This window comes from Hyperolius riggenbachi, chromosome 7, assembly GCF_040937935.1.
Source record: "Hyperolius riggenbachi isolate aHypRig1 chromosome 7, aHypRig1.pri, whole genome shotgun sequence".
NCBI classification, from domain to species: Eukaryota; Metazoa; Chordata; class Amphibia; order Anura; family Hyperoliidae; genus Hyperolius; species Hyperolius riggenbachi.
The window spans coordinates 124,888,202-124,897,670 of record NC_090652.1 but is presented as its reverse complement, the minus strand read 5'-3'; the positions used below and the strand labels follow the sequence as shown (position 1 = coordinate 124,897,670).

General features: G+C 44.1%; 1 long non-coding RNA gene across 1 annotated transcript in view; it reads right to left on the bottom strand.

Moving 5' to 3' along the window:
- Positions 1–3,668: 3,668 nt before the first annotated feature.
- LOC137525645 (uncharacterized) overlaps positions 3,669–9,469 on the bottom strand; it is a 65,306-nt gene continuing 59,505 nt past the window's right edge. The window contains exon 3 of the long non-coding RNA XR_011022965.1: positions 3,669–3,842. This is a non-coding gene — a long non-coding RNA (uncharacterized lncRNA). The remainder of the gene's footprint in view (positions 3,843–9,469) is intronic.

Here is a 9,469-nt window from a genome sequence, read left to right as displayed (position 1 = left end):
GTTTATTTACTTTTAACTCTTAAAGGAAATGGGTAAGGGGTACAACTACCTCTATACACATTTCTCCTGGGAGGGGGGGTGGGCATCTGGGGGACCCCTTTTTAAAGGGGACTCCCAGATTCCACCATGAACCTCCCCCCCAGGAAATCGCGGCCTCCACCTCCACCGCCCATCGGAGGTGGAGAAGAGCCCCTTGTCCTTGGATTGGACAAGGGCTCGGAGGGGGAGGGGAAAGCTTGGCTGCCCCTCCCCTTCCGAGACCCCCCAATCCATGGACCATGCGGGCTGGTATAGTCAGGGTGCGGAGCCCCACGCGGCCGGTGCTCCGCATTCTGGCTATCCCAGCCTGCATGGGGGACAAGGGGTTAAAGAGGTCTGGGAGGGGGGACCCCACGTCGTTTTTTTTTAATATTTCCCACACTCAGAACGAAGTAAGTAAAACTCTTCCCACTTGGGGGAATCTATGAAAATAATACACTATTGTTACCTGTGCAAAAAAAACTGACATTTTCTGCATTTAAAAGACATTTTCGCCCTTGAAACTTAAAAATCAATTTTCTCAAAAACTATAAGGTCTTTTTGAAAAAAAAAATTTTCCTCTTATTCCCACTGATCCCCTTAATATACCCTGGGAATTTGGTGTTCCTAAACTTTAAGCAGGCTTTGCTATTAACCGTTAAAGTCGGCGGGTTTTTAAATGTTTACATTTTTCCTTTGAAACTTTAACATCGATTTTCTCAAAAACTATAAGGTCTTTTTGAAAAAAATTTTTTTCCTCTTATTCCTCCTGATCTCCTTAATATATTCTCCAAATTTGAGGCTCTTAGCATTTAAGGGGGATTTGCTATTAACCCTTAAATTCGGCGGCTTTTTTATATTATACGGAGCGTTTAGGTTTAACGCGAAATTACGGTAGCGTTTAATGCGAAATTACGGCATGAGCGAAACGCGAAATTACGCGTTGAAAATTACGCTTACGGTATTTTCAATTACGATTTTAATGGCAATTACGCTACTGTAATTTCGCATCGTAATCGCAAATTTCGCATGCGTAATTTTAGTAATTTCGAAATTACGAAAATTTCAGCTCAACTCTAGAGTTATTGAAATGCTTTAGTCCCTATCGGGTTTAGGCTCATTTTTAAGTTATCTTGATTATTTTGCTGAGTTTGTTTATTTTTGACCTTTAATTTAAAACTTATAAGAAATTTGGGGGGATTAATCCCTAAACTATACCTTTTGGTATCATATACGAAAAAATAAAAGATAGACATTCAAACTATGATGCAAACCATGACCTATATAAGAGTCTGATGATGAAGTCAATCGTGCGACACTGAGGTCACTTGATAGCTGAGTTTGAAAAGATTAAAAAAAAAAAAAGATGCCCACACTTTTCGTTAGGACACTTGCAAGTTGGGCCCGCAGGCTGTGAGGGTCACCAGGGGTAGGCAAGGGAAAGGGTGTGAGTATTGGGAGCCCCATCAAAGTTTTGGCAGATGGTGAAAATCAGGTGATGCACTTCCTTATCGACAGTATGCATGTCACTGAGAGGTAAGACGTTTCTGCCATCTTACATAACTGGGTAAGACATTCTGGGGTTGGGGTCAATCCGATTTCCCTGTCAGCGCAGTCTGCTGCAAGGACCAAAGTGCATGTAATACTGGAGTGTGATGCAGTGGTGTAGCAATAGGGGATGCAGAGGTTGTGACTGCACTAGTCTGGGGCCCTTGGGCCAGAGAGCTCCACTAGGGGCCGTCCTGCATCCATCTTATTAGCTTTTTAATGGCGCTATGCTGGTAATGAACACCTCTATATGTTCATTACATAGTGATGATCCTTAACAAACTGTTTCCTTACTCTCTCTTAACAAACTGGTTTCTTACACCTCTCTGACACTGCAGTTTTCCTTGATAGATTTTGGGGTGCCATATCAATAGAGTGCTTGAGTCCCCATGTAAAACTCGCACTGGGGCCCCAAGCTCCTTAGTTACGCCACTGGTGGGATATGCTGCGGCAGGCTCCTATACCGTGTGCAAATTGCAAAGCACAATGTTTGCAAAGAGCCTTAAAGAGAGCCAGAGGTGGTCACATAAAAAAAAACTATGCTACCTGATATGGGGGGCTGGGCGGATCAGGTAGCCATCATCCCTGCAGCTCTTTGCCACTCCATTGGCCTGCTGAAGCCCACTTTCACTTTCGTGACCTATGTGGTCAGGTTTCTGGAAAGAGAGAGAAATTCTCTCCCAGCATGCAGGAAGGCAAGGGAGCGCCACGGGGCATGGCCAGGGAGAGACAGCTGCCCAATATCAGCTGGGGAAAGCCTGCAGGACCGGCCTAAATGAGCATTTTGAGCAGGGAATCCCTCTCCTCCCATTACCCTCTGGAATAGCGACAACTATTGTCACTAATTTCAGGGGCTATAGCGCAGCGCTGGTGGGGGGTGGGGCAGAGAGCAGCATGGGGGGGGGGCACAGAGGCATGTCATGAAGTAGGGAACAGGTCTCTGTGCCCATCTGCCCCCCTGCCACACAGCTTCGGGTTCTCTTTAAAGCACAGGTGTCAAACTCCAGTTCTCGAGGGCCAGATCCATGCCAGTGTTTAGGATGAAATGGGAGAAATGTCTTCTACCTGATAAACCACACCTTTCCTGATTAAGTCTCATCAATTAGTTTGAGCTGTACCAAAATGTGTGAGGACCTTGGCCCTCGAGGACTGGAGTTCAACACCTGTGCTTTAAGGGAATTTGTGGGAAGAGAATAAGTGAATTTTCTCATCACCAGTTATCAGGTCTACAATGGCCTCAGTTACAATACACATTAGTCACGGCTGAATTTATAGTTACTTTTTTCATAACAAGGCCTGCTTTCTTGAAGCTCCCCTTTTATGTGTGCATAGAAGGGTGTAGGAGGTGCCCGGTAGATTTGCACAGTATGATGTTTACCTTATGTGCTCATGGACAGTAGCTTTAAGTATAGACAAAACAATAAACAGAGGTCCTACCTTATAAAAAAGTAGTCCATCCACTGAGCATATTTCTAAAATATAGATGCTTTATTGGGCACTTAGCTGACAACCCGTTTCGCGGTGAAAAATGCTTCTTCAGGTCGAATAAGGTGCCTTTCTGCAGCAGCGGCTATCCCGGGCGCCCAATAAAGCATCTATATTTTAGAAATATACTCAGTGGATGGACTACTTTTTTTATAAGGTAGGACCTCCATTTATTGTTTTGTCTATACTTAAAGCTACTGTCCATGAGCACATAAGCTAAACATCATACTGTGCGAATCTACCGGGCATCTCCTACACCCTTCTACGTATCTTTCCACCCCTGTACAGGGGTTACCACTGGACCAAGTGGATTTTTCAAGAGGAGTTGCGACCATCCGCCAACAAGGCCGAGTGGGGACGGTATTTCCCCACAAGCGTCTATAGTGGTTGCTTTTATTGCAACCCTCTTTTGTGAGTATAATAGTCTTATTTCTCATATTGCCATCTGTACTTACAATATTGCACCAGATCGGGCTCCCGGTTTTTCTCCCGTCCTTTTTTCTACCCTCCTAAATCCCTTTTATGTGTGCAACCACCCCCCCATTCTATGTGCAGTCACTTCATCCAAAAGTAATATAAGGTACATGAAACCAGTCCTTCTCTTTTATGTACAGCTTTCTTGGGCAGCAGTTCCCTTCTTCCATGTGTTGCTCTCCTTGCAGCCTCCCTTTTCTACTTATAGCCTCATCTTCTATATGCACCAACTGCTTTTTCCATGTCCAGCCACTCCCTTGGGCAGCAGCCATCCAATGTCCAGGCCTTTGTAGCCTTTCTAGAAATCTGGCCCTGAACTTAGTAGAAATACAAAAAGCATAATAAACTACAAAATATTGTAATGTACTGAAGCTATAAATGCATTTTTAGGCCTTTCAAAACACTTAGATATACATCCCTTGTAAAAAAAAGAATCTTTCATGTGCAACGCTACAAACAAAAGCTGAAAGATTGATTATTTGGAAACTTGCAAAGTTGCATACTGAATAAGCTATTTCTGCTGCTTTCCCTGTGATCAAAACCAGACCTGCAGCATAAATCTTCTTTAATTAATACAGTATAAGGAACAAATTATACAGAAGGTTTTATTGGTTTTCTCTAATCTCTGCATGATGCGAGGGATAGATCACCATTTGCCATATGTTTCCTTTTGGTGGAATATTTATCATTTCTGCAGGCTCCTCTTCTGTACATTCTGCGCTATCATAACCACTTGAGTGTGGGAGCCGCTATCGATCGCTAAAAGGCATGCAAATGTAGGCTGATGATTGCTAATACCTTTCTCGGTGATTGGAATTTAAGCAGTATATAATCAAACGGTCTATTTACTTTGTTTCTCTTCTGAATTGTTAAAGTGGATATATATCATACTTACGGTATTAATAACAGGCTATAAAAATGAATGCGGATTGTTTTTTTATCTCTCAAAGGGAGTGTTGAGAAATGTAGTTTTTTTCTGAGTTTTTCTGAGGTTGAAGCAACAAAAAGTGATACGCAGGCAATTAGTGTACCTTGGCTGTGGTCCAGCAAAATAAAAAAAAAAAACTAGGAATATACCTCTACAGCTCTCGACACCCTGCAGCTCTACTTTCTTTACTCGTGGTGTCCACATGCTACAGGATGGGAACAGCGCAGTGGTTGGTCTGATTTCATTCTAGGATTCTGGAGATGTAGCTGATGATGGGAAGTCTGCAATCAATACTTAAAGAGAACCTGAGCCGGGTGTCAAAAAGTAAAGAAAAACATGCTGCCTGATTGGGGGTGGTGGTGGTGAGGGGGTGGGGTTGCCAGATCAGTTAGCATCCATTACCTCCTCTCCCTGCCGCTCCTAGCTGCAGAAATCCATCATGTTCACTTTGGTGACCTTTGGGGTCATGAAGCTGGAGAAGCAGCTCTAACAGCACTGATTGACGTGGAGGGGCAGAGGAGAGGCAGGAGCAAGCAGAGGAGAGCCTGTTAGGAGGCTCTGATAGACGGGGAAGGGATGTTTTGCAGGCATTCTGGAGTGGGAAGAACAACTCTTAAAATTAACATATTCTGTAGGTTACACACGGCTGTCCCCATGTGCGCCTATGAGTGCCTTCAGTCCCTTACCGGGCCGGGTAGGGACAATTAGATAGATTGAGGATCCCAGGGCCCGTAAGGATCAATCACCTGAGATTTGCACCTCCCTTTTAGGTCCTTTGCAAAAGGGAAGACAAGATAGTTTGCCACCCCTTCTTGCGTGGTACATCCCTCCAAAGTTTTGGACTATGTGGGCTGGTATTGCTTATGGGAAATTCCTGCTCCATGGACAATAAAAGCCTTCATGTTCTATAACACTGCTGAATATTTTACAAAGGGGGCTGCCACATCTACCCTTTTGGAAAGCACTTTTTAATACAAAAGGAGTCTTTCTCACCTTGATTAGCACAGGGTAAGGATATGGAGATAATTACCTCCACACATGCAAGGGTAACTACTGGCAAATACTGATGACTAATGGTGGAATCCTCCTTTAATAAGGGGTAACTGAGATATCCACTATTTCCAGGTAGAATGTGTATAGGGGAACATTAACACCTCTTACCCATTCTCACAAAGAGTTAAACATTTGAACAGTTCTATACAAGGGGCAGGTATTCTCTCTCATTAAGTAGGCTAAAAAAAAAAAAACCCACAAAAATATTTGAAAGCATTCTTAGGGCTTGATTCACAAAAGAGTGCTAACTGATAGCACAGCCATATTCGCACAAATGTTCGCGTTTTGCGCGAAACGATAACGTTTTCGTGCGCAAATTTTCGTAAGACGCAGGGAATTTTTCTCAGTTTTCACATCCGATTCCAATTCGGATTTTTAATCGTTACTGCATGCTGGTTTTTTTCCTCCATTTTGTTGTTGATTGCATTCGGGGAAAATAGAAATTGCAAATTGGAATCGTAAACGAAATCGGAATTGCAAAACGGATTTGCAGTGTGCATGGAGCCTAAAGCGGGTAGCTGGAGCTTGAAGAGCTTGCAGGAACAATACAGAAGTCCTGTAACCAGGGATGCTGCTAAGGTTTTGGGGCCCCAAGCGGCACATGATTTGTCCCCACACCCCTTGTTAGAGGCCCCTTCTTCATTTATAATAGGTAGCCAAAGCCCCCCCCCCGCTTCCCCTAAATAGGTGATCCTCTAGCAGATTTATATCACAGGAGCCTATAGGCACAGATCCCCCCCACCCCAACCGTACCACACCGCCAGTGTGCTGGCTAGCCCAACTATCACTTCTCCCTAAACTTCCCTTGCCCATCATAGGTAGTTACAGGTGTCCCTTAGAATTAGGTAGCCACAGGTACCCTCAGTATTAAGTTGCCCAAGACTGCAGGGAGATCTGGTCAGTGGATTGCTGGAGAGCCAGGTGAGTAGCCTCTCATTTACACTTTCATCAGGACTTAGCATAGGTAATTCAGGAGGGAGGCACTAGGGGAGAGGAGTGAGGCGCCTTTCCATTATCAGGCGCATGTGGGTACGTGCCTACAGTGCCTTACAGTAAATCTGGCCCTGTCCTCCAGTATAATTAAGTAGTCAAAGATGCAACCACTCCCCCCTGTATAGGTAGTCACCCCTAGCATAGGTAGCCCAGGTGTCCTCACCGGATAGGTAGCCCCACCCCCATATAGGTAGCCAAGGTGTCCCCAGTATAGATAGCTACCCCCAGTATAGGTAGCCAAAGGTGTATGTCGCCCAGTATAGATAGCCACCCCCAGTATAGGTAGCCAAAGGTGTCAACGGTGGCCATATAAGTTATAGACAGGGCAGCTTGGCAGCATAGTAGGACCCACCTGTGGTGGGTGAGATCCCAAGCAGCCACTTGGTTTGCCTGGACCTAGCTGCAGCCCTGCCTGTGATTTGAGACAGAGACACATAACCAGACAGCACCATGTCAAGATTCAAGAAGCAACAGTGTGACAAAAATATGTGCACATTCACAGCCAACAGCAATCCAGATTGTCATTAGGCAGTTAAAGTATATTTCTTTTGTCAAGTTCCACACATTATTGAATAAACCCAGTTCATACCCTGAAACATGATAGTGCAACTTACAGATGCTAAATTGTATTCATTTATGTTTATTTGAGTTTCTGCTCACAGGGAATTAGATTTGCATATTTTTATTTCTTGCATATGCTAATGCTTTTTCTGCAAGCCTGACAAATACTAGAGATTTTATGGAGCATACAGGCTAATTACAAATTATATTACTGCCAAAGCTGCTCCTACTGTTATTTTTTTTCTCAGGGTGCTATAAGATATAAATGTTTTAACATATATTAGAGGTAATTTCTTGCCACTGGGCTGATTTAAAGAGGAACTCCAGTGAAAATAATGTAATAAAAAAAGTGCTTCATTTTTACAATAATTATGTATACATGATTTAGTCAGTGTTTGCTCATTGTAAAATCTTTCCTCTCCCAGATTCACATTCTGACATGTTTTACATGGTGACATTGTTACTGTGGGCAGATTATGTAGCTGGTCTGGCTTTAACAGACAGCTGTAAGCAGCTATTTCCTGTCTGAACATTGTTACATTGTGGCAGTTTGCCCAGAGTACCGTACGGTACCAGAGCCTCTTGTGGGAGGGGTTTCAGCACAAAATCAGTCATACAGCGCCCCCTGATGGTCTGTTTGTGAAAATCATTATTTTTCTCATGTAAAAGTGGGTATCAGCTACTGATTGGGATAAAGTTCAATTCTTGGTCGGAGTTTCTCTTTAAATATATATGCATTTAAAGCATATTGGTGTTCGAATCATGGCACATAAAAATTAATTTAATGACAAAGTAATATTTAAAGTGTACATATTCTGTATATAATCAATTTGAAAAACACACTTTCAAGAAAAGAAGACTAAAGGTACATACAGGCGATGATGGGCAGATTCGGCCAAGAGACAAATCTCTCTCTGTTTGAATCTAATTAGAGAGAGATCTTTTGGCTGCCCGTACACTGCAGGCCGATTTCTGATCAATTTCAGCATGAAACCTTTTGGGAATTGGCTGAGTCCACCACATTTGCTGCCTCACCACTGTTCCCCAAATGTGTAAATGCCCCCAGTGAGTGGGGCCTTGTGCTTTTACACTGAGGTGTATGCTTTTTGAAGACTCTGCAAGATAAAGCAAACTGTGCATCGTTAGAGGCTGGGGATCGCCTGAGAGTATCCCACAAGCGCATTAGATCCATCTCGCAGGGGTGTTATAAGGGGGGGGGGGAGGCTGACTGTGATGTAGAGGGTCAAAGTTGACCCTAATGATGTCGTATAGGGGGCGGGTGGAACTCGCATATAGTTCGTGGTTCACCGCGAACGCGAACCACCGAAGTTCATCCGAATAAGTTCGCGTGTGAACCGTTTGGGCCATCTCTAGTCACAGCCACGCAACATCAACAATAACAACCGCCATTATTGTTTCATGATATATGCACTGTAACTCAAATACCATAACTGTGGAGGAAGAAGAGAGACCTGTACTTTACGGCCTTGATTTACTTAGGTATCTGTCTCTAGGCTGAAAGGTGCATAAGTGTTCCTAAGAAACTGGTCTAGATTTATATATAAAAAATGTTTTCAGCCCAAGCTGGGCTTTTAGCAGACAATACGCTAGTTATAGACTGTCTGAGAATAGCCCAATGCAGAGGTGTAAGTACTTATGGTGCAGTCCCTGCAGCTTTGGGAAAGGGGTGAATGCAGGGCTTTGAAGGGGATGCAACTTCATACCATCCCTCTTCTATACATGGCCCCATCTCCAGAGCAGGTGTTTCTCTGGGAGAAGGGAATCATGGGGCCATGCCTTTTATATGACCCCTGGCAGATGAGCCTCCTGGGGGTCTCTGGGAAGTATGGTGCATACATTTAATGGGCAGCCCATCAACATTTTGCAAGGGTACCCTATGATTTGTAGTTACTCTTCTGGCTCAATGCTATCCTCAGCTAATGACAAAGGCTCACCTTACTGCACTACAGATTCTGATGACATTTCTAGCAGTTAGAATCTTTTGATCCTGGCTGGTTCAAGCCCCAATGGGGTCCCAAGGCAAAGGTAATTTGGGGCCCCATTCTGACCTTTCCAGAACATTTGGTATAAACAATGCGACCTCCCCCCCATGCCCCTCAACCAGGTCTGCTCCAACTTCTCCCTGGGCCCCCTGCACAATTTGTGTAAGGATTATAACTCCCCTGTCCCGACACTGCTCCGTACATGCTCTGCCTTCATCTCGCTGCCTGCCTCATCTCAGTGACCTCATTACATAATGACATGTGACAAGTCTGAAGAAGGTGCTGGCAGCAGGTATGAAGACAGGATGCAGGAACTGTGCTGGGACAGGTGAGTTGCCCCCTTTGCCTGACACGTAGCCCTGACCTTGATCTATTTCTACAAAGTGCATCCAACCCAATACAATAT